The sequence below is a fragment of the Ambystoma mexicanum genome, chromosome 1p (genome assembly GCF_040938575.1).
Source record: "Ambystoma mexicanum isolate Mex_15411 chromosome 1p, UKY_AmexF1_1, whole genome shotgun sequence".
NCBI classification, from domain to species: Eukaryota; Metazoa; Chordata; class Amphibia; order Caudata; family Ambystomatidae; genus Ambystoma; species Ambystoma mexicanum.
The window spans coordinates 1,034,792,582-1,034,818,189 of record NC_090921.1 but is presented as its reverse complement, the minus strand read 5'-3'; the positions used below and the strand labels follow the sequence as shown (position 1 = coordinate 1,034,818,189).

General features: G+C 46.4%; 1 protein-coding gene across 4 annotated transcripts in view; it reads left to right on the top strand.

Annotated features, from left to right (window-relative positions):
* The first annotated feature begins 5,020 nt into the window (after nucleotides 1-5,020).
* Nucleotides 5,021-25,608, top strand: part of LOC138447719 (zinc finger protein 271-like) — a 308,054-nt gene continuing 287,466 nt past the window's right edge. For 2 of the 4 annotated variants that reach the window (XM_069604059.1, XM_069604020.1), the window contains exon 1: nucleotides 5,021-5,161. The gene's annotated coding sequence lies outside the window, so the exon portion shown is untranslated. Of the gene's footprint in view, nucleotides 5,162-15,049; nucleotides 15,105-25,608 lie in introns of all 4 variants that reach the window. The other 2 variants (XM_069604028.1, XM_069604034.1) reach the window with 2 other exon arrangements.

Here is a 25,608-nt window from a genome sequence, read left to right as displayed (position 1 = left end):
GTATTTCGGGGCTGCCCTACGCACAGACACAATGGAAAATGCAAATATAATGTAAGTAACTCTTTAGATGAGTTTATACGCAATTTAATTACTATACAGTAGCTTTAAAGACGGGTTAAGTTGTACTTGTTCGTTCTATGTGGCATATTGTTTTGTACAGTGCACTATCTTGAGGAGAACCATCTCCTTTTACGGAAGCACCTCAAAACCTTCCTCTTTGCTTCTGCTTTCTCTCTCCCTCTCCCCTGCTACAACTGGTCCACTGTCTGCGACCTCGGTCCTGGGCCCTTCCACTCTCCACCTGCACTGCCTCCCTGTCAACCCCTGCACTGGGGGACTGTCTCAGTATCCTACAGCCCCCCCTTGACGTATAATACCCAGTTGCACTGTCCTAGCTATGAAATAATTTCCAGACCTAATATATAAAATGAATAATTTTAATAAAGATCTGATGGTGAGACTAATTTCATTTTTTTTGTTTTTAAAACAGGTACATCCTTCATTATTGTATGTGTCACGAGTACCAGACACCGGCGGATGGCTTTTACAACCGCCAGTTGCTTCTCCGCGTGAACAACGTTACCACCCTGACCATTTTATGGGACGATCGCCAAGTACAAGTATGCCCTTACGCGGTACTAACGGCTAGATGCAACATACAGACCGTTGTGGTGGCCTAGTGCCTCGTTGTTGGAACAGCCATGCGATTATCAGTGCGACCGAAGAGCTTATTTTATCGTAAACCAACACCCTGTGTACTGCACATGAACATCGCTTGCCTCAAGACGAACTATTTTGGATCGAGAGCAAAGAAAAATGCAAATCGCTGAATATTCTCTAAACATTTGATGTCCAATAAATGTACTTTGCCAAATGTACAATCTTGCCGTTTGATTTTAAACCACAGTTTCATATTCCGAATTGTGGCGCTGTATTGTGAGATGATCTAAGACCCTGTGTACAGCAAAGGAACATCGCATGCCTCAAAATGAACTTTTTGGAACGTGAGCAAATAAAAATGCAAATCGCTGAATATTCTCTAAACATTTGATGTCAAATAAATGTACTTTACCAAATTTACAATCTTGCGGTTTGATTTAAAAGTACAGTTTCATATTCCGAATTGTGGCGCGCTGTGTTGTGAGCTGATCTGTGTTTGTTTCCGGGTTCTGTGTGGAGTCGCGTAGAAGACGCCTGGGCGCGTTTGCCTACGCAGCACAGTCACGTCACGGATAGAGGCGGGGAATATGAATGTTTTGATAAAGTCTGTTTCAGGGGCGGGGGATTTGATTTAGTGCCGCAAAAGCAGGTGAGCCAGGTCGATGGGGGGAAATGATAGGATTATCAGAAAATGGCGGCTGATTTCGAGTGCGTTAATGGACGAAAAGTCGGGTAAGGTCCATAGGAAAGGTTTCTACGATCTACCGATTTATGCTTAAAAACACATGGCCGAACCATAGGGACAATAAAAAAAAGTCCCGGAACTATCCTTTAACACCCACCCCGTGATCCGGCGGTAATACCGCCGGACCTATCGGTGCTAGGGCTATTACAGTCGGGCTGTATTACAGCCAGGATACAGCCCAACTGGTGATGAGGCCCTATGTGTGCTGATCTGGGACTATATGATATGATATGGCATTTATAACGTGCCTATACACAAGTGTTTCAAGGCGCGACGCGGCAAGGGATGGGGAACAGAGGAAGGACAGACAACGATCCTAATAGGCCAGGTGTCATTCAGATCGCGCAAGTGCAGGGGAAGGTGGGATGGGGAAAGTGCCGGGTGGGAGGGGAGTAGGGACAGTGCAGTACATGGGATAAATAGAATACATAATTAAACAATAAGAGTGAAGATAATGTGGAGATAATGTAATGGTCAGCAACAAGGGCTAATTTGTATATAGTTTGTCATGGGGAAAGGAGAGAGATGTTGTATCTATACCACCTAACCGTGCATGGCGGAACGTGGGATTAAACGGCGTGACATAAGGACTTCCGAGAGGAATCCGGCAGTTACACGCCAACACTAAACCTGGCTGGTGGTGTTTCTTTAGCACTACTGCAGACGCCATTGCTCCATGACCCCACACACACGGGGCAGGAGCCACTAGGAACTTAAGGGTCCAACTTCACATTTATGTTCACACCATGGGCGGCGTCAGGCATGGACTTGGGAGGGCTGAAGCCCCCCCACCCCACTTTGATGCAGCAGGCAACACTCTGCTGTGACGCCCAGCTAGGGCTCATACGGCAAGAACCTGTGACATTTGTCATCTGAGAGAGCGGTGTATTTAGCAAATATACCGCTCTCAGAAGTGAGAAAACAATCAGTGACGTGAACGTAGAGGCAGAGGACAAAAGCCTGGGTAGAGGCAGAGGACAAAAGGCTGCCCTGGCGATATCCGTAGGCACCCTACACACCAATGTTGTAGCTAAAGACTTAACTGCTGGCTCAACCTTTACATGGCCCATGCGTTCAATAATTAGCCTTAACTAAAAAGAAAGTGTATTTGTGTGCAGGCGGGGATTGCATGCATGCATGTATGAATGTATGTGTGCATGCCAGGGAGTGTGTAAGTGGGTGTTTGTATGCTAGGAGGTGTCTGCCAATGCACATATATGAATGAATGCAGTGTGAATGGTGTACATGGGTGTGACTGTGCGTGTTAATGAGAGCAGTGTAAATGTCTAGATGCAAATGTGAATGACAGATCAGCTGTGTGGGGGCGTGATTGGTGGGTGAATGTGTATGAATGTATCTATATCTCTGTGTGTGTGTGTATGTGTGTGTGTGCATGTGTGTGTATGCAAGCTCGGGCCTGGGGATGGGCATTGGAGCATGAACATTGTTTGACAAGAACATGGAATGTTTTACTGCCGTTTTTGGGCAAAGGAAAGCCAACTTGAGTGTTATTATGTTATGGTGGGATTGGAGTGGGGGTGGGGAGAGACCACAGTGGGGCTGGCCTGGCTGTGTCTTACTGTGGCATGGAATTTTGTACTTGCATTAAGGGCAAAGCCAACATTATGAGTGTTCTTACTTGGAGAGGGCTTATTTCCTTATTTTTACGTGGCATTTTTTTTACTGCTGTTAAGGGCAACGGCAACATAAACATTCCTATATGGGGGAATATAACATGATGAGTGCAATATAAGTGTTCTTATATGGGGGCTTTTTTGGGAAATGATAATATGCTATTTATATAGCACTTTCCCCAAAGCGCTGTACAGAGAACATATTTACCTAAAATGGCACGAAAGGCTGCGTTGACCTTGCCGGGATTTGAACCTTTGTATCACACTCAGATTGCAACAGCAAGCGCTCAGCCCGCTGAGCTATCTTACTAGCTAGCCAGCAACAGCAAGTTTTCTTACTGTGGCATTGCAGTTTATTACTGGTGTTAAGGCCAAAGGCAACATAAGTGTTCTTCCATTGGGGTAGGGGCATTCCTGTGGCATGACATTTATACTGCCGTTAGTGAGCAAATACAACATAAGAGTTCTTATATGAGAAGTGGGGTTTTGTGTAGCCAGTAAGGATTTGTTTTCTTACTGTGACATGTTTTTTTTTCATTGGCATTAAGGCAAAGCCAACAGGAGTATGTTCTTACATGGGGATACTGGCATGCCTTGGCAGAGCAGCATAAACATGTTTTGTTCCAGTATCGTTACTGGCATTATGGACAAAGAAAACATGGGTATTTTCCTTTGTGGGAATAGTGGCATATATAGGTGCACCAGAATGGACGTGTGGGGACAATCGATATGAAAATGCTTTTTACACTTGCAGAGTACTGGCATACAGTGGGCAAAGGCATTATGAAAGTGTTTGAAAATGCTCTTGTGCATTGTTGATGACTTGGGATCCAATAGACTTATTATGTCTTACCCTACAAAACCAATTGTAAACTATGTGGCTTTTTACCTGATTTATCACAGAAAGTGTACGGTAAAATGTACTAGTTTAACCAATTATTTAAAATCTTTTCTCAAGGGGACAACCCCCCTTGATTGGTTCGCCCTCCCTCGCTACACCCTGTCACTCCTGTGCATTTGGCTGGGGGCAGAACAAGTGCCCTTCCTTCTGTGGGTTCTTCTTGGTGTGGACCCTACTACATTAGCTCCAGGCCCCACGATTACACGATTGTGGCTACGGCTCTGATGAGTTTGGGGTGAAAGATGGATCTAATGGCCCAAAGGAAGGTGTAATATCTACGCAGCTTCGTGGGCTTGGGAAGCGGGTCAAGAGGACGGATCAATAGAGCAATAGGTTTAATGCCCAGTCTCACTTAAGAGTTTTCAAAACTGCCATCCAGCCCCTCCAAAATGTTGAGGCTGGCTCAGCCCCTGGTTCACACCCATCTTCTATTCTTTCCAAGGAGCATTTGGAACAGGGTCTGAAATCTATTTTCACCAACTGAAGAGAGTTATTGGCACTTGTTACACTTTCAATTGAAAGCAAAACTTTTCGAAAAATTGATTACTCAGCAGCAATAGACGCCTTTGCACCAGCAATATCTAGGAGAGTACCTTTACTTTAGAAGTTGAACATAAACATCGGATAATAAAAAATAATTTGTTTGTAATATTGTTGAATACGTTGTTTAATTATAGTTTTAAGTACAAGTTAAAAAATGGAATTTAATTTGCAACTACAATGAGTTTGCAGAGGGCATGGACCGCGCGATAGTAGTAAAGCGGCGTGTGTGGGGGGGGCGGTGGCGGTTGGGCCAACCATTACAGGGTTCAGAGGGGTTCGCACATTATGGTGTTTCGGAATGGGCGCAGTAATCTCTAGAAACTGCAGTGCTCCGAAGTAAGAGAAATCGAGGAATACAAATAAATGGTATTCAGAAAAATCCAGTTCAGGGTGTTTTAGACTCAAAGTGCAAAGAAGCCACAAAATCGGCAAACTCCGCACTTGGACTTACTCTGTGCCATGGTACAATCGTGCAGGCAGTCGAAGAGGTTATGATTATATACACTGTCATTGAGAAGGCAAGATCTACTTCCGGGGCAGGAAAGGTAGAGCGAGCACAGGCGGCAGTCAGGATTCTTCACTACGAGGTGTGTGGAAATGAGCACCACGGCCTCTGTTCATCTGCACAGCCGAATCGACCCAGGAGGGCTGAACTGGGTAGCCGCCCAAGGATTCCTGGTAAAACAGTTAATAGGGAAAGGTGGCATTGAGACCACAACCTTGCTTTCTCCCTTAATCCAAGCTGCTGATGATATATCTATGTAGGTAGGGCACAGCCAGTCACTGATATGAAGTCCATTTCCCTTGGCCTTTGACCCGCACCGCTCCTTCTCAGTTCTCCTCTTTGTACCCCACTCCGGTTTAGCCACGGATCCTATATCACAAAACCGACACACACAGCAGCAGCTGTCAGCTAGCCCAACATGACATGGCTCACTCCGCGACACGCCACCCGCGCAACTAAACCACAACACCCCCCTCAGTCACATCCCCTGCTTCCTTCCCCGGTCATGCTATATGTTATTGCCCCATCCTCGTAGTTCAGTAGTCTGCATTTGGAATTAAAAACTAGAGACACGCGTTTCGTGGACCAACTAAAAGCGTAATCATGCTAGACTAGAATTCGGTTTAATATTTTTTGTATCCCCAGCAAATAATGAGTTGACGTCTCTTGTTAATAGAAAATGACAACTCGTTTAAAGTACACTGGTTAGTACTTTCTAGGATTTAAATACCACTTTTAGAGATGTTGGGTTCGCTTCTGCTTTTTAAATCCAATTAGTCACTACTCGATGGGCTTTTAATACCCATTACATTGGGGCTTATTTGAGAACTTTACTGGTAAATTGTCCATGTTTAGTTATGTTATTATTATGGTATTTATTGTGCGTGGACCTAGCTTTGAGAAGCAATTGAGCGCTTTACAGAGGTATACAATACAAATGCATAATGGAGCGCTTTTCAGAGGTAACAGAACAGATATACAGTGGGTTGGGGGACAGCTGGTGGGCGGCATGTAGCGAGCAGGTGGTTCTGGATGGTTCCAGCAAAGCTGGATGGGGACTGAGGGTGAGAGAGGTCGGGGGGGGACGACGACTGCCTTTCCATCAGTTTTGCTTTTGCTTCCCCCTCCTCTCACCATGTTATGGGCCTCTCTGTGTCTGCTGTTGGCGGTCCCCAGTACCCCGCCTGGGTCGCACCGACCGCTCCCCGTTGGTGTGCAATCCCCTCAGGCTCCGGCCCTCAGTCTCTGGTGTGCGCTGCGTGGGGGGCGCCCCGGTTCCCCTCCAATGTCTTGAAGAGGGCTGGGGGGGAGGGGTGTGAAAATCCCCCTTCTGATGGGCTCCGGAGTATTGGCGACCAGTGGGGGGGCTCTGCAACCCCCGCGGCTGGGACCCCTCTCCCTGCGTCAGACCCGCGTCCTGCTCTTCATGCCCCCGGCAGGGGCACCTTGACCGTGATGGCCCCGGCAGCTCCCTGCACCCTGCTTCGTCTGCGTCTCCTCTCCCCACACCGGGGGGGAGGGGGCGTCCTCCTGCTCTTCTCTCCGTCTGAAGGTCCAGGACCTCCCCCCCCCCTCTCCGGGTGTCAGGGGTCCTACCGGCAGCAGCCCTGCATCTCTTTAGCTCCTGCTGGGTCTCAGCTCTGCGATTTCCTTGCTCCCACTGGCTGCCACTGTACCGGACCGCCAATGGCCACCAGGCGGATTTGGGCGCCAACCAGTCCGCATCCGTCCAGGAACAGAACTCCTATGGGCGCGCGCGCGCCCGCCCGAACACTTCTCGGATCCCCCCCCTCGTACTCGTCGAGGTCTCTGTGTCCCGCCTGTGCCATAAGGGTGGGAGAACCACTCTGCCCAATGCGTAGTTGTAGGTGCTTTATTTTCGCGGCCCGGCGGGAGACACTCCTACACACGTCTCCTCACTGCGGCCGCCATCTTGGAATCTCCCAATACTTTTCTTTTACAATTCATTTTTAATTATTATTATTATTTTTTTTTAAGTGTGACAGCTGCTGTCACACTTGCATTTCTGTTCCCCAAATGGGATAGAATTTTGTGTTTTTTTTATTGCATTTTACAGTGGCAGGACCCTTAAGGGCCAGTCACAGTGAAATGCACGGGGAGCCTGTAGACCATTGTCGGGAGAGCGCTTCCAACACAAACGTATTCAAGGCGGCTGGCCAGCGCATCATTTGCGCTACAGCTCAGCCCTGTGGAAATGCACAGCTCACCTTTGCGAATAAGATGGCTTGTTCATTTCCAAAAATGAGTTATCTAAAAACGTAACATCCTCTGCTCTATTTTTAAGATGCTCAATTTTTTGAGAATCTGGGCCAAAATCTACAGATTTCAAAAATCGAAAAATTGTCGCAACATGTGAGAGAAAGGAGAGAGAGAGAGGGTGAATGATATGTGAGCTGTGGAGTGGTAGGCAAGAAAGCACCTGGAGATCTGAGGGAGAGCAGTGGGTCAGAGGGGGAAGCATTGGGCAAGAATTAAGGACTGTATTCTGCGGGAGGAATTAGGAAGCATAAGGTGGGAGTTGGGAGTATAGTTTGGCAGGAACCGGGGAGCGCAAATTGTCACTTGGCAGTGTGACAGAGCATGCGAGTATGTGTATTACTGAGCATGAGGTTCGAAAATAGAAGTTGTGATGGGGAATTGGTGAGACGTGTGAGGTGTTGGGTGAGAGAGGTTTGTGTGTTTAGGAGATTGTAGAACATAGTAGGGTAACAAAAGCCGTGGAGGGAGGCCAGGAGAAAAGGCTGTCATCCCTCTTAGCAGCTCCGCTGCGAGGTATCACCAACATTGCAGTCGAGTCGTCGTCCACTCCTGCACTTATCCCGACCCTCCCACCCACCCGATGCGGATTTCATCAACATCAGCTGTTCGTCAACATCAGCTGTTCGTCAACATCAGCTGTTCGTCAACATCAGCTGTTCCTGGCCGGAAAAGCAGCAAAGGGAACCGTTCCCAAGCCAAAATGGCCATCGTGCCTGTGACCGACACAACACCAGCCTCCGGGATGCCGGATTTGCCCCGACACCTCGCCGCAACCTCCTCTCCTGCTTTAAAGGGAGAGGAGGCTCACCGCGAGGCAAAGCCGCGGAGGGAAGTCCAGGAGAAAAGGCCGTCATCCCTCTTAGCAGCTCTTCGCTGCTCGTCGGCGCCCATCGCAATCAGAGAGGTAAGGCTCAGAGCGCACATCCTCGCATGTCGCCTATACTCGTCCATATGTATGGCCAGCGCTGCTATGAGCCCCCCACCCACACATACCCAGCTCTTCTACCTGTCAGGATCCTCTGTCTCCGTGCACGCATCATGCCAGCTCTGATGAGATACTACGTTCGGCCCACTAACGTCCGCAACTTCAGAGTTGCCAGCAGATTTCCACGTGGAGCCACACGCCGGTACACTCATGTACGCAGATCACAGAACTCTCACAGAGTCGCACCCTCCACTGAACATTACTGTATAAAAAGGCTTACTTATAGTGCTTTAAAAGCCGAGACTCGAAAGCATAACAAGGAGGTTACTACTCACACTAGTTACCCTGCTTGCTATCATGGTTCTGCACTCCCTATGCCCATTGAACTGCCTGCACCTATTGATGTTGCCACTGTCCCTATGCCCATTGAACTGCCTGCACCTATTGTTGTTGCCACCGTGCCTATGCCCATTGAACTGCCTGCACCTATTGTTGTTGCCACCGTGCCTATGCCCATTGAACTGCCTGCACCTATTGTTGTTGCCACCGTGCCTATGCCCACTGAACTGCCTGCACCACACCCCACAACCCACCCCACAGCTCTCTGCCCATACCCTAAAGTGTGCACTAGTTAATGCTCGCTCTATTCCTGCGCATCCCCTCGACATTGACGATCTGATCACCAAAGACAATCTAGACATACTTGCAATAACGGAAACCTGGTTAAACGATAGCTCAGGACCAGCACTCTTCCTAGCCATCCCCGCAGACTATGCTATCTTCAGGAGAGACCGCACTAACCAGAGAGGAGGGGGCGTCGCCCTCATAGCCAAGAATTCCAAGCATTAGGGAATCACCAGGACACCAGGGACTAACTGGACTCAACTGTGATTACCTCCCACTTAAAAACAATGTGTCACACACCTGCACCATCAATATGCATATTGTATACCGACCACCTGGCCCCTGCACTGACTTCCAAGATTCCCTTGTCCACGCACTATTGGACAATATTAAAAAAAAAAGTCCCAAACCATCCTCCTAGGTGACCTTAACCTAGGCCTCAATGACCCTAAAGACCAGCATGCCAAAGCGCTTAACAAAGCCCTTACCAATCTCGGCTTCGCTCCCACCATTACTGAACCCACCCACATCAAAGGACACACCCTGGATTGGATTAGCCAGCACAATTGCTCCATCCTGGTCACCGCCAATACCCCCATCCCATGGTCCGACCACCACTATATACAATTTAACCTCACCACTAAAAAAAGACTCTGTACCCACTCAGACCCCCTTCCCAGCCGCACTCCCCAGGAGTTCACGTAGACTTATGGTAGAAAATCTGGCGCCGTTCCTAATGGTCCCCGCGCTACAAACGCCCACCTCCAACAACCCAGAAATTCTCGCAAGTACCTTCAAAAGTATCATCACCAAAGCCATAGACACCATTGCTCCCCTGACCCTCAAGAAAGCCAAGAAAATTAAGCACTCCAATTCTTGGTTCTCCAATGAGCTATTCAAGCAACGCTCAGAAAAAAGATCCGCCCTCTCTACCTGGAAAGCCAACCCGTCAGAAACAAATAGGGAGGCCTTCAAAATCATCTCCAGGTCATATATAAACAGTGTCATCAAAGCCAAAGCCCTTTCAGTTAGCACTAGGATCAATGACGCCAAATCCAACTCCAAAGAAATATTCTCCATCTTCAGACAACTGGAAAAACCCTCTACTCCTCCGCCCACGCTTATCAAGGATGCCAAATGGTGCAACAGCATTCAATCAGCAATGCTAGACAAACTCAACACCCTGCAGGCCAAAATGATTGGCCACCAAAAAATGCTAGAAAAGCTAATAGCTAGCCAGCATAGTAAAGTGCCTACCTCACCAGCACCAAAATCCTCTCCCCCATTTGAATTTAGAGACATCACTGAATCAGAGACCATTACCCTGCTTAAATCTATTAAACCCTCCAATTGCAAAGGTGATGCCTGCCCTGCACAACTTATCAAAGAATCCTCTCACGCCCTGGCTCCCTTCCTCACTGCCTTCATCAAAACCTCCTTCAGATCAGGCCTTGTCCCTAAAGTGGTTAACAACCACTGAACAAGTTATCATGCCTTGTTCTTCCGAGAGAGGGGCGCCTGCTGCCTTTGTGTAATAATACCGTCCAACTGGAGTCTAGTCAAATAAAAGGGCCTAAACTAAGAAACCTATTGCCAATCCTTACCGCTATGTTACAAAATAGTGTGGGATAGTGTTCCTAGGAAAAGAAAGAAGTGTTCACAAAATAGTCAGGATGTTATGGCTGGGTCTCCGTTTCCCCATGTTTTTAGCATGGGCAAGGCGGACCTCTCGAGCCCAGCACACTCCTGGGCTTCGCTGCCACAAGCTTACAGTTACTTTTCTCAATATCTGGGACTTCTGGACCCAAGTCTCTTCTCGTGCAAAGTCTCTTGCTTCAGAGGGCCTGATATGCCAAAACAAGTTCCTTCTGTTAACCTTTACTCGGGTGATTTACCCTTCACCCTTGCATCCTCCCCAGCCGAGCTGCGATCTTCTCTGTCATCAACCTCCCTCAGTCGGGCTCAGAGCAAACATTCACTGTGAACATCCCTCAGTCGGGTTCATACTTACAACAATGTTGCTCTCTTAACCTCTTCACAATTCTATTCTTGATGTCCCTCAGACGGGTTTACTATTGCCTTTCAATCACCATTTCCTTATGTGTAGTATTCACAAGTCTCAATGTCTTTTTAAACAACCCCCGCCTTTTAGTGAGGTCCCCCTCTTCCAGGCTCGGACCTTCCAAAGTTCTTGCCAATCTTAAACTGAGACTTCCAAAAGGAGATCTCGTCTCGCTGGGTCACTCTGGCAAGCACAGGTTTCACACAGTCCCAGTTCTTACAATGTTCACCTTAGCTGGGCGCAAGCGCTTGTTTCCCTATATCAAAACCTCTGCAATGTGTCAAAGACTTTCGATTGTACAAGGCATTTGGCTTGACCCTTGTATGACCACCTTAACACCTTATACCAGCCTTTCCTAAGGCCTCCCGGTACTTGTAGTTTCTTTACTCACAATGTTCAACACAGTCCCTTTCTTCAGGAAAGGGGTACCAGCCAGAGACTTCAGAGCGAACGCCCACGTGGCACCAGACCATTTGATCTCTGGTACCAAGTTTGTTCACAAAAGACTTCTTGTCTGTTTATCTTCTTAATGTTGCCACTGCAATCTTAAGCCTAACGCAGTCCGGTCAACTATCTGGTTCTTCCGACTCACTGGCTGCACTACACTCTTTGGCGGTTCCTTTGCCGCTGGAGTCAAGGACGGTACCACAATGGCAACCGTGTCTCCCCGTCCTGGCTATCAGTGCTGGAGGATTCCATGTACCGCTGACATCCGTCGCACCATTTGCCAGCTGCGATTCCCAGTCTTGGGTTTCTTTCATCAGATGCTTTGTGGGTCTGGGTCGAAAAGGGCAAGGGCAACTCCCTCCTTGACGTCCTTTCAGGTCTGGCCGCCTTTCTCCTCCGTTTGGACTTCCGTCCTGGAATGGCTGCTTCTTCGTGCATTTGGCCTTGCTCACAGTGTGCTCTTGTGCTCTGCCTTTTATCCCTATGGGGAAGGGAAAGGGTAGTTGGGTGTGTGTAGTTGTCGGCAGTTGCCTGACTCTGCCTGACCCTTGTGTTGGGACATGTCAGGTAAACGGGTTTTAGTCTGTTGTTATTCACGCTGTGATAAAGTGTTCATGCTGGAAAAGTGGGGGTGGAGGGCTAGAGTTTCTAAGTATCCTACTAGGCCCGGATGGGAAAATGTCCCACTTCCACTCGCCGAAGACCCCTCATCCAGGTGATCCTCCCGCACTGGTTTACCCCCAGGAACTGGTTCCAATATTGATGGCCATGTCCTGGCCACCTGGATGACAGATTCCTGGGGACTAGTGAGTGAGACACCTTTATGTTTCTCACACCCCGTAAATAGACTTTAAAAAAGGTCCAAGATCAACCACTCATTGTAGGACATTACCACTGCAAAGAGGTTTATCAGACAGTACACACTCATGCACCACAACTTCTGACACAAGTTCAGGTGGCACCAAGGTAAGCTTTCAGAGAGTGGAAAAGGCTATGAAACGGACTCTTCACCAAGTCTAGCATGAGAATTCAGCGGGCTGGTTGCAGACCCGATGGTTGATCCTTATGTTCTCACCACATTCCAGCTGGGTAGTGAAGATGATCCATTATAATTCTGGCTTGTCAAGCAGCCATCGTAGCCATCTGTACTTGTTGAATTAGCTATGGAAACTCTATAATCTGCCCCCCAAGCTAGTGTGCAGTGTGTGAATGGGTTTTTAACACTGATGGCACCATTCTCTGAGACCACAGGAGACACCATGAGCCAAGCTTATGTTCATAAAAACGAATGAGCATTTCTTCGCTAAAGGACTACAGGGGGAGGAAACAGCAGGCCCATCGATTTGAACACCACACAACTTATTCCTCAGATAATAATTTGATTTGTGTGGACCCAGCAACAGTCCTGCAGATGGAGGGCAATGGTGAAAGGTGTTGGAGACATTGACTGTGACTATAGTGTTTGGCTGCATTGCAAAAGCAAATATTTTGTTTTTACTTCATTCTCAATTTATTTACCAGCCAGTTGAACCACTAATGACTCTTTCTGCATTGTCCCTGTTTGTTTCCCCCTTTTTTACTACCTTCTTGGCCTGTCCTATAGCGTGCTCAACGTTTTTGAAATCCTGCCTGACCTACATGTCGAGTAAACTAGTGTACTCAACTTAAGTGGCTTGAACGCTACCCAGGAACATCTGGTTGCATGTTTGTTCTATAACAATAGCATGGTGATCATGCATGAAGAAACATTACCAGGAATGTTAATGTGCCTTTTCAATATTTGCCTCCTCTTGGACATGTTGGAACACAATTTCCTGTGGATTGCAGAGAGGTCAGGATCTGTGTTTTATGCAAAACAGCAGTGGCAGAGGCATGCAAAGGTGGCTACAGGCCACTACCTCCTGTTGGCTCAATATACACGCCTGAAGATTGATGAACAGGGCCATTCATGGATATAAATGAGCCAGGATTCAGCCACCTCCAAACTAAATGAACTTGAAGAGCAAAAATGTACAAATCTATTTTGAGGCACAAATGTGAATAACTTGAATGCCCCCTCCTCAGAGGAGGGTCTGGTTCTGTTGTGGCTGCAACAACCAGGGATGCCACAGGCATTTGGCTCCAAAGCAGCTACCCTATCTCCCCAGCACTCCACCACTGAGCTGCTATTACAAGGTACATTTACAAAATAGAATGAGTTCCATGGAGGCCCGGATAGCGTAGCCAAAAACAGCATCCCACAAGTTGCAATGTGGATATTGCGGTGGAGGTCGAATGTGGAGTATGGTGCCTTACTGACTGATGTAATGTAAGTTCTTGATTGTACCACACCAGTACTGTACTAGGCCACATGATCTTTTTTTTTGTGCTGACTACTTGCACCTGCATAGTGACTGCACCTCCAGAAGCAGGCAGAACCCCTTGGAACCCTGATAGCTCATATGTAGTATACTCTGTAAACATCTACCCAGGAGTTGCTCCAGATACCAGCATCCCAGACTGCTTTAACCAACCGGCTTGAATGGCAGGCTACCCACATTGACCACAGCATGTGCCTACACATGGCATCCCCCACTACCTTGGATCCCAGCTCTATTCTAACTCACAGGTCCAGCAAAACATGCAGTGTATGCCTGCATTCCTCCTCCCTCTTTCTCACCTGTCCTACCCAAATGGCACCACACTCAGAATTCTACCACCCCTAACAGGAGGCAGTGTGGTAATAAAGTTGCATATTACACAATCTGCCATCCCAGGACAGTCTCATGCTCCATCAAGCTGAAGTATGCCCCGCTCTGGACCTGATGGTTGGTGATGTCATGGGTAGGGAAGTCGTCTGACCCAAATTCACCCACTTGAGGAAATCCATACCTTACCCCCTCTGCACAGGCAGGCAATCTTGTAGTGGACCCACTCTCCTTCTCCAGAGCCATCTGGCGAGTGGCAATCTCTGGCTTGTCCATCTTTTGCTTTTCAGTCTCCTACATGGCACCACTGCTACCTCTTCTTACCTTTGTCCCCCTGCACCTCTGGCTACCTCTGCCTGCTGCTTCTACAGCACCATCTCCTCCTTGTTATGTCCAGGTTGAAGGTACTTGCTTGCCTTCTGCATGTACAGGTGTGAGCTTTTGGCTACCGCACTTTCCGCCATGTTGGTAGCAACATCCTCCTCCTCATCCTCGCCTCCCCTTCTTAATCCACCATCTACCCCACCTCCATGTCCTCCCTCACCAGCTCAACCTCTGTCTTCCTTGGGCTCGGTTTTTCACTGCTGACTGACTTCCTCAGTCTCTAACACAGATGTTGGAGTGGTCCAATCCTCATAATTTCTCGCACACATCCTCCACATAAAAGGGTAATATTCAAATGGATGTGTCCAATACAAATTGTCAAAACCTAATCTAATCTATCCTCCTGCTTAGCCTAGGCTTTCAACACAAATGTTAAACACAAATGTTCCCCTATTTGGCCCACCAAAGCAGTTCCCAAAATCGAATCTCAAAATGTACAGCTCAAAACTATAAAGTAAAACAAACAGGTTATTTTGGGAAGGCTCTTCTGGGTTTTATCCAGTTGCTTTACTTTGACAAGCTCTTTTAAGGCAGTCTCAGATGTGATGTTCTTCGGTTCCTTTTATCGGGCTCCTGCTCTTGGGCTTTCCTGCAGCCTTTGGTTTCTTCAATGTGCACTGATCTTCTAATCAATTCTCCTTGCGTATTTCAGGTCTCCTCCTTGCCATGGGTTGCATTGGCCGCTTTTAAGGATCAAGCGACACAAGGTGAGCCATAAAAGGAATTGATATCCTTTATTTGTTGAGCACATGTCCAGGTTCAGACCTCTGGGAGTATAACGCCGACCCCCAGATCCATTCTCTTGGAATCCTTCCTCCAATTGTCCATCTTCAAATGGCCTTCCATATCTATTGTTTAGTTCCAAACATCTGGGGAGCCTTGGCACCGTGGGATGCCCTTACTGGTTCCAGTGACCTCACATGGAACACCTAAATATATAATACAACACTGCTGCACTATAACCCACATCCCTCTTTTTACATAATGCAGCCCCCCCCCTTTTGGAATGTCTCCTTTTTTTTTTCTTTTCCCACAGCAATCTCACAGACTTAGATCCGTAGCAACTTCAGCATCTTAGAATCCTTACACTACAATTTGTGGTTCAACAAATCTCACTCACCCTTTGGGTATGTTCCCTTGCTTCTTTATGAATAACTTTGACCTACCTCAATCACACTTTCCATGGTGCAGTTGACTTTATCATATCTTTCCTTCATCCTTTCAGACTTCTCTTTTACCAACCCTCTCATCTTGCCTTCATCACAATACACATCTTCCCATCCCATCCAATGAAGGGTTGTCATTGAATACAGTTTACTTTTTCTTAGTACTTCAAAAGGAACTAGTGGTGTGTCAAGATAGTCGATATGCCCGTACCTTCTCCTCAATTTCTTGTTCCCAATCCTTACCATAGCTTTTTGCTGTCCTCACTGAGTACATGGGCGTCCTGTTAAATCTTTCAACAACGCTGTTGGTTTGGGCATGGTACAAAGACGTTTTCACATGACAACCACCTATGCGCTTTAGGTAAATGTCCATTTTATGGGATGTCAACTGCCTGCCATTATCGGATGACAATTTCTTTGTGAAGCCCTCCTATAGCATCTTGAAAATGTATAACTGCCTTATACACTTTGGTAACTTCTATCCATTTGGAAAATAGATCCATGATAACAAATACATATTTCTTCCTACCTTTCATGTCATGAAGAGGTCCGATATATCTATAGCAACACACGACCATGGCATCTCAGGAAGTTCTTGTGGTGTCCACGATTGTCCTTGTTCTGATTACTTTACTCTCCCTGCAATTCACACATACTCTCATTAGGTTTTGTACATCACCATCTATTCCTGTCTATCAGTAATCTCCAGACCTCACTTTTCATTTTAGTCATTCCAAATAACGTAGGGACATAACTCCAATATTGTGTCCCTAATTCCCTTTGGAGCTATTACTTTACCTCCTTTAATTACAAACTCAACCTCCAAACTCAATTAATCACAAATCCTATGATCTGATGAAAGTTCATAGTCTCCTTTATAATGTAGCCAATTGTTCATTATCATCTCCTTGAGTTTTCGTATGGTATCATCAACAACCTTCTAATCCCCCTCACTGATAATCTGACCTCTCACCAGAAATACTTGATCTCCTACATCCAGAATGTCCTTCTCATGCTCCTCTTTGTCATTCCTTTGGCTATATCTAGATAGGTAATCTGCTACCACAGTTCCGTTCCCGCAACATGCTCCACAGTCATCTCGTGGCCTTGCAGAGCCGTTACCCACTTCACTATTCTGTGGGAGGTCCCTTCTAATCCCTTGTTGTCAAAAATACCTACCAGTGGTTTGATCTGTTCTAACAACTGAAAGTCTTTGCCCTACCCCTACAGAAACGGTTTGAATTTTCTCACTGCTTAAACAGCACCCAGTGTCTTTTTTTCAATGGCTTTCTTGCTTCTTGCCCTTTTAGGGTCCATGAGGCATACGCAATAACCCTTTCACCTCACCTTTCCTGCAACAGCGCAGCCCCCTGTCCTCCTTACTACACAGTTATCCACATCAAATCATGACGGTGCAGGAGCCCTTACAATGGCATCTTTTATGTCCTTGAATTCGTTTTTCACAACTTTCCATCCATTTGTAGGATTCCCTTTCTTTACAGAGCTCCCTGATGTTTTTGCATCTGTCGGAAAGTTTAGGAAGGAATTGGGGGAATAGTATTCCATTAAACCCTGAAACAACATGACTTCATTTCTTCTGGGAACTGCACCATTCTATAGATTCTATATTTCCTTTCTGGGTTCTATTCACTTGTCACTTATATTCTGCGCTAGATAGTTAATTGAGTCTACTCTTAACCTGCACATTTCCTTTTTTAATTTGAATGTTGCACCTCTTATTATGCAAAGCACTTTCTCTAATCTCTCACTATGTTCTTTAAGATTTCTTCCCCCAATCAAAACGTGATCTTGAAAAAAAGACACACCCTGTAGTCCCCGAAAATATTTGAGCATAGCCCTCTAGAGTAATGAAAGACATAATTGCTCTTGGCTTGGGGTGTAGTCTAATCTGATGGTATGCAGAAGCTAAGTCTAACATGCTGAACACTTTGCCTACCCCACCAGACTCACCAATTTTCCTATATTAGGTAATGGAAAATGATCTACTACTACCACTTTGTTGATTTCCCCAAGTCGACGCAGAGCCTTATCTTATCCGTTGGCCTCCACAACACTACTATTGGGGATATCCACTAAGTGGCCTTTACTCCTTCTGAGTATTGCGGTGGATTGGTGAACAATTTATTAGTAGAAAACAAGCAACAGGATGACAACAAACCAACAACAGTACAAGACTTCGAAGCAAGTGACAACCCCCCCACACTCCACGCACTGTTCTCTGATACCTAAAGGAACACGTGTATTTCAATGGATGGGGAGGTCCAGACAGAGCAACGAATCGTACTGAAACAATGTTAGCAGGAAACAAAGCCCCGCTATACAAGTCTTTGATAGTAGCTGCGCTCCCACACGTTGAGACGGTGTTATCAAGAAGGGCCATTGGTTTTCAACAGGATCATGAAGTACCTTGAGGCTAATGGCCTTTGAGATCCACTTCAATCTGGCTTCTTCTACAAGCCTACAAATTAAATAAATCCTTTTGGACCTTTTTGCCACTTTAGACACTCAACCAAACCACTCTCCACGATATTGGAGTTTCCAAATGTGCTCTTGCCCCTACTTGGAAGATCAATCATTTAAAATCTCTTGGAACTCGCAAGCCTCTAGCCCCCACCCCTCTCCTTATTGATGCACCCAAAGGATCAGTCGTTGGACCTCTGCTCTTCACACTCTATACCTCTGCCCTAGGAAGACTTCTGAGCATTTGGCTTTCACAATCACCTTTTTGCTGACGACGCTCAAATATTTTTCTCTTTTCCCTTCTTCACCACAGCCATCGACTTAACATATTACGAACTGCCTCACTTCAATTCGTCACTGGATGGCTCTCTGCTGCCTCATGCTGAACTCTTCAAAAATGGAAATCTTTTCCCGGCTTCCAATGCCATCCATACCCTTTCCGAACTCCTGGCTCCCTTGCCCAAGGCTCACAATCAAGGGGTCTTCTTTGATGGTGACCTCCGACTTTAACTATTCACTGCCTCTGCTGCTCGCATGAACCTCCTCAACATTCTTACAACGCTACAAAAACTCTAATTTCTACTCTCGTTCTCAGCAAACCTGACTACTGCTCAATCCTATTCCTTGGTCTTGCACTCTTCTCCTTCCTCCCTTTTAGACATAGTCCTCATCTTTGTAACCCACATTCTCTACAACCTACCTAGATCTTCCCCCTACTTCTGCTTACTAACAGCATGCTGTTTAGGGTCTCCATGCACAATTGCTCTCATTTCAAATTCCGTCTCCTTGTCTACAAAGCGATCAACGGTCTTGCTCCTCTGTACCTGTCGGATTGTGCCTCAGTTTACTCGCCATCTCGTTCCCTCCTCTGCACTTAACCTCACTGTCCCATACCTTCTGTGTGCCACTTCCTTGCTTCTGCTCTTTCTACCTACTCGCCTGCACCATTGGAACCCACTGACCATAACAATCAGTCAGCCCATCTTGGATCTTTGGAAAGCTCAGCTTAAACTTCACTTGCTAAAGAGAGAGCTTTTTTTAGTGCAGTCACCTTCATCCTGCCCATCTGATCCCACCACTGCCTCCAGTGGCTCTTAATAATATAATTTTGTATATTTATATGTCACTCCTCTTTAGTTTGAAGCACATGCCTCCTTAGGTTGAGGTTGCCTTTTGTAAGTCACCTGTTTTCTTAAATATATTTCTTTGTTTGTTTTGCCCCTGGCATATGTCCCACTTTTTTACGCCATCGTAAACTGGCTCACCATTTGTTCTCATCCTTCTGCTATTTTACAGACGCACACTTCGTGGGAATGCCTTCACCATCTGTAAATGTGTTGTTGTAAGTAATGTCTTGACAAAATTGACATCCCTGTTCTTTAAATAAATACAAATGCGTACATACCAAAAACACTAGTTGGGACAAGAGAACCAAAAATTTGAAAAAGTAAATTGGTAGCATAAAAAATAAGTAAATGCCTAATTTTCCGATTCTTATAAAACTGACAGTGGTATACCTGTGCCGAAGCTACAATTTGACCCTGAGAGGAAAACTATGTACTAAACAAGCTTGAAAAAAAAGGAAGAGACGGAGGAGGGAAAAGATGGACATAGAAGGAGATTTAGAAGCAGGAAAAAAAAAAATCTGTTTTCTTGGGTTAAGATGAAGAAAATGATTATACATCGAAGAGATAACTGCAAGAAGACATGCTGTTACACGCTGATGAAGCTCGGAAGTAAAAGAAGGAAAAGAAAATGTGGGTATTGTAAGTGTGAAAGTGGTCCAAGAACCCAAACTCACTAAGTGAAGAAGTAGGCAGTTTCAACAGGTGGGGACCTAAAACAGAACCCTTTGTTGCACAGAGTGAAAGAGGTCTAGAATAGGAACATTGCCCCTTCAAAGAAGCTACAATTGAGCGATTTAGATAAATAAAATGACCATAAAATAGCTTAAAGTATTTTATTTTACTTCTTCTGGAAACACAAAGGATTTAAATGTTGTCGAGTCCACAGTGAAAAAATATGTTCCACTGTCTGTGCAAATTCTTGCTCACATTCGTGAGATATTTTAACCTATTTTATTTGTTCATCTTATGCCAGCATCCCTTCTTGACTGTGCTTTTTAATAGCCTTGGTTTGAGCCTATCCTTCTATTGCACGATGGCATCTTCTTCTCTTGCTAATACGTTGTTGCAAAGCGATGATTCTCATAATCAGGATGCCAATGAGGGCTTCGTAAAAGATTGAGGTCTAGGGGAAGAGGATGGCTCTTCTAGTGTCTCTCATCTCTGAGCAATCCATTAGGTTTGAGATGTACAGAAAGCTGGCTAACTGAGATTATAGCATTCTATATAGTGCAGTTATTTGCAAGGACGTAGTGGGAAAAGAAGGTATCGGAAACATTTAAGCAGTATTGTTAAACACAATTAAAAATGTCCATGACAATGTACAGTATTTGTAAAAAAAAAAAAATGTAGCTCCAGTGGATTTATTACAAAATGCAACACGTGCACTTTCTATTAAATGAAAGAAAATTGTCCACGTGCCTTGAGCTGCATCTGCACTCGGGAGCCTAATGGCAAACGGCATGGCTGGGTCTCCTTAAACTGATTTGCCGTAATCTTGCTCTGTACTTTCGAGGACCTTAATGACTGGTTCTTATCCTCTGCGCCGTAACAATGTTTATGGATCTCACAGATAGTAAAGAGCTGCCAGTGCCATATATATGGAGCATCGGCTGAAGGGGCAGTATGGCAGAGAGCAATTAATCTAATGAGAGACTGTTAATGGAACAATAAACGAAGTGAGAAGCAGTAGAGATTCAGACCAATAATAGATGGGAATGAAGGTAACACAAAGCAAAAAACAGTGGCTGTTTCTGCGAGACGGAAGCAAGAAGTGAAATGGAAAGAGCCATGACAGAATGTCTTGACATCAGGAATGGAGCAACCTAATAAGCAGGAGATAGTAAGATGGAGAGACCATAAAAGGACGAGAGATCGCTACAACAGGAAAGGGGTGATAGATTAGCTGCAGACCAACAGAAACTGGTCAACAGGCAGCAGCACAGACAAGGAATGCAGCAACAGGAAACAAGTCTACATGTGCTTCTGTCTTGTTAACTGCCTTACCTACAATTCTATTTGAAACCATGACCATAAACTAGCCTACATCTGTAGAAGTTCTTAATCAAATTGCTGTGCCTCAAGTTATCGTTTGCGAGAATGTTTTTGGTAAGGGAAATCCATCATTCGAAGCCAGATAAGTTTGCAATACAAAACATTTCCTTCCAATTTATTTTTTTTTCTTTTCTTTTGTGTGTGTGTGTGTGTAGTTTTAATTTCATACATGCATTCGATGTTATCAGGTACTTTGTACTCTCCAACGAAGGAGAAAACTAATGTTTACTTTCTTGAAATGGGGTTTACTCTCCAAATCTAAAAATAAATATCCCCACATCAAAATCCTATTTGAAGCACTGACTGGGTCGGATGTGAAACCAGTGGTTGTCCCTGACTGGACAACTACTGGCTGTTTGAATGGTGCAGATCCTTACCATTGGTTGGCTTAGACTTGCTTTCAGGTCTACTTTGGAGCAGCCTGTTGATGATCAGAGGACGACTTCTGCAGTTGACCAGCAACCTCTCCACTGACCGGCCCGGTGAAGTCCTGCTTCTCTGTCTGATCTCCAAAGACGCTATCTAGTCTCGATCCCTTCTCGAGGATCCAGCTCAACGGAGCATTCAGAAGTGTTCCTGTAACTGCCCTCGTACTGACCAGCTCCATCATAGGCTGCTGTGACAAATCAACTTCCGGGGCACCAGTGGTCCAGGGATGAATATCGGTTTCTAAACCATCAATCAACCCCACACCTCTAGTACACCAGAAGCGATCCAAACAGGTTGGAATGAAAGTAAATTATAAGACCACCTTGTCCAATTTTTGGTGATGTGGATGGAACGGCAGGCTTACCTCCACAAGGTCGTGGATCGTTGGTTACTTGCAACACAGTGAAAATACAATTATTACCAAATGATAAAAGGGACTTTCCAGTCAATGTTGTATGAAAATATGTACTTTATTATTACTATTACGGACAGCTCTAACACACTACAATTACAACCCACACTGTAAAGGAACACAGAGGACAGACCGTTTCACAAAGGAAAGGAAAGGCATGCACTCTGGATACTGACAGGAGGGTAGTTGGTAAAGCAATCAGTCTTACTGTTGAGGGTTATTTTTCCCAGCACCAAAGGGGCAACAGGTCTAAACTGTCTCTAGGACCAGTGAAGCAGAACCACAATGTACCTGGTGCTGAAGAAGTTCTTGGTGCGTGACAGCGTCGAGGCGGTTCCAGGGTGCTCCACAGCCCGTGAGACAGTTTAGTGATGGGGGACTGCTGCGGGTACCAGGCGACAGGCAATTTGGCAAGCGAGGCTGGACGGACGTCTGTAGGCTGTCCGGCGCAACAGTTTGGGGCCAAGAATCGTTGTCTCTGTGCTGGTTGGCGGATCTGGAATGCTGGTCGAGGCGTCTCGAACAGCTCCGGTGACTGTGGCGTGACCACAGTCAGTGGTGCAGCCGGATGCCGTTCGAGGACTCGACTGTCTCGAAATTGTCCTTAAAAAGATGGACGCTGGATGATTCTTGCTTCGAAGGGCTTGTGTCCTTTCAAGGCAGACGGCCCAAAGCTCAGGAGGGGGTTAGCAGGCAACAGGTTAGGAGGCAACAGCCTTGTCCTTTTGTCCAGAGTCTCTGGCACTTCCCACCTAGGAAGCTTGCTGTCAGAACCTAGCAGGGCACGCTTCTCCTGTGGATGGTCGAATCCCTCACAGCTACCTCGCCAGAGCCATCGCCATTCCGCTTTCGAGCCCAGAACTTCAGTGGGTGCCAGCTTGTGCCACAAGTCTCCTTCTCCCAAAATTCCAGCTTCCTATCTTCAAAGGAAACCTGTCCTGTAAACAAACTTCTGTCTGTGACAATGACTGAAAGGATGACTGATGTCGCCTGCAAACAGTGATCATCACTGGTAATCTCCTTCCTCCTTCCCTGGAAGTGTCCTGAAGAGGTCTGCATTGTTGGAATCCGCATTTATTCAGCGACTGGTATTGCATCTTGCATTTGCATCCGACTGGAAGAATCATCGAAGCTGCAACCTCAGGCCCCTCTCACTGAAACAAAGGACAGAAGAGCGAGCTCCCAGTGACCCACAGTCAACCCATCGGGATCCCTGGGAAAATCGGGGTAAGTAAGCATAGCAGAGCATGTTTCCCCTCCTCCCCTCATCCCCCGCCCCCACTTGTCCTCCATAGGATAACATTGGGAACAAAGCCCTTTGCCTCCTGTCTCTCTTACTTATGTTTGGTTGTCAAACCTGGGTCAAGTATCCTGCTCCTGGGTTGGGCGGGGAAGAAATGAAAGTGATCTGTCTTCTGGTAAATTGTTGTTAAACCTTTTAAATAAATTTAAACTATTCTGAATCACCACCCCAAGTCCTTTGCATCCTTTTAGGGAATACATACCTGTGAGAAACCTTGTGCTGGAACTAGGCACTAGGCCCCATACATCTTAGTGTTGAACTTCTAAAGAATAGGGAATTGAACTTGAGACTGGTTCTCATCATTTGGACTGGATCTGCATCACTTACCTGTTTCACATGGCTATTTAATGATGTATTGTTAATGGACACAGTGGTGATTGTATATATTTGTATAATTCCAAAGCCAAGTGCAATTCCTGGTATGACTCCGACCTATCTACACTCAAGCGTAAGTGTTGGGCGGCTGAGAGGAAATGGAGGGCTTCTTGTTCATCCTCTGATAAACTTGCCTGTCGCCTGCTACAAAGGCAATACCGACTCTGTCCTCACAAGAAGAAAGTCCACATTCAAGCCTGTGTCTCTGCGGCATCTAACAACTCTTTAAAATCTGCAAGGAGCTCGCCAACCCTGCTGCAGTCTCTACTGCTCCTGTTGCCTCCCAGGCTCTTTGCAGTGCCCTTGCCTCTCACTTTATGTCAAAAGCCCAGGACATCCTGTCCACCCTCTCCTCCCCTCCCCTACCCTCCTCTCCATCTGTGCTTGCTGACCCTCCTTCAGCCACCCCCTCTTCTTTCTCGTCCTTTCCTCTTTTCTCCCCTGATGAGGTCGCTAGACAAGCCCGATCTATGAAAGCCTGATCAAAACAGGTTCATCCCTGTTTCTCTAAAATCCTCAAGGACCACATTGATACCCTCGCTCTGGCCCTTGCTGATTTCTGCAACCCGCCTTTGCCTTGGGATCCTCCCTCCTCCCCTCTGAAGCACACCTTTGTGCATCTTCTTCTCAAGAAACCCACAGCTGATCCTTCTTGTCCGGCTAACTAGCGCCCAATTTCCATTACTCATTTTCTGGGCAAACTCCTGGAAAAGCTGGCCATCTCTTAGCTTAACCTTCATTTCGATTCTGTTGGCTGTATCCACGACCACCAGTCTGGTTTCAGTGCTGCCAGAAGCACGGAAACTGTTCTCCTGAACATCCGTGAAGATCTGGTCTCAAACCTTGACTTTCCCTCTGTCATCATCCTACTCGATCTCTCTTTTCTGCCTTCGACACGGTCAACCATACCATCCTGCTCAACCGTCTCTGTGATAAAGTGGGTATCACCGATCGGGCTCTGGCCTGGCTGACCTCTTAACTCTCTCATTGACCCTCCTAGGTCCAACTTGGGTTCTTCTTCTCATCTATCTCCCTCTCTACCTGTGGTGTTCCCCAGGGGTCTAACCTCTCGCACTGGATTTTCAACCAATACCTGGCAACTTTTGCCCACTGCATTGCCATTTTCTGTCCCAATTTCCAGTGCTATGCTGACAACACTCAACTCATTTTCAGGCTGCCCTCGGCCACCCCCTCTCCTTCTCTCATCTCTGATTTCCTAACTGCCATTTAAGATTGGTGTGCCTCCAACGATCTTTGTCTGAATGCCAGCAAGACGGAGATCCTTCTCATCGGCACAACTTCACCCTCCTTTCCCCTCACTCTCTGGCCTGCCTCCTTTGATCGCCCTCCTACCCCCACCTGCGAGCCTAAGAACCTCGGGGTCCTCTTTGACTCCACACTTTCCTTCTCCGCCCACATTTCTGATGTCTCTAAAAAGTCAAACTTCCTACAGCACCTCCGAAGAGGTACTCTGCCTTTCCTTTCCTTCCCCCAGAAGTTCACTGTCTCCCAGCCTCTGGTTCTCTCTAGCTTGGACTATTGTAACAGCCTCTTTCTAAATCTACCTGCCTCTACTCTCCGCCCTCTGCAACTAATCCAGAACAGGACTGTGAGACTTGTCCTTGGCCTCAAGCCCTGGGATTGTATCTCTCCAGGTCTGAAATCTCTCCCTTAGCTCCCAGTGGATGCAAGGATTACATCAAAACCCTCTGCATTGTCCACAAAGCTTTCTGGGGCCTGGGTCCAAAATTCCTTCAGCTATCCCTCTGCAAATACCTCCCCTCTGGAGCTCTTCGCTCCTCTACCTCCAACTGCCACAGGGTCAGTCGTTTTTCAAAGAAACAAGCTGGGGGTAGATATCTCTTC